The 280-nt window shown below is 70.4% G+C and overlaps 1 protein-coding gene across 1 annotated transcript in view; it reads right to left on the bottom strand.

Annotated features, from left to right (window-relative positions):
• The window catches only part of RAB3A (RAB3A, member RAS oncogene family), a gene marked incomplete at both ends in the record, with an annotated part of 2,542 nt that overhangs the window by 1,957 nt on the left and 305 nt on the right, over nucleotides 1–280 (bottom strand). The window lies entirely within an intron of this gene.

Below are 280 nucleotides of genomic sequence, written 5' to 3'. Positions count from 1 at the left end.
TACCCCCCCCCAGCTGGGGGCGGCTGCCAGGTCCCCCACCCCAGCTGGGGGATGCTGCCAGGTATCCCACCCCAGCTTGGGGGCACTGCCAGGTACCCCACTTCAGGTTGGGGGGACTAACAGATACCCCACCCCAGCTTGGGGGGGCTGCCAGGTACCCCACCCCAGCTGGGGGATGCTGCCAGGTATCCCACCCCAGCTTGGGGGCACTGCCAGGTACCCCACCCCAGGTTGGGGGGGCTGCCAGGTACCCCACACCGGCATGTGGGCACCGCCAGGT

The sequence above is a fragment of the Acanthisitta chloris genome, unplaced genomic scaffold, assembly GCF_000695815.1.
Source record: "Acanthisitta chloris isolate BGI_N310 unplaced genomic scaffold, ASM69581v1 scaffold7140, whole genome shotgun sequence".
Lineage (NCBI taxonomy): Eukaryota > Metazoa > Chordata > Aves > Passeriformes > Acanthisittidae > Acanthisitta > Acanthisitta chloris.
Note: the sequence above shows the minus strand (reverse complement) of the source record. Positions and strands in the feature narration are given on the sequence as shown.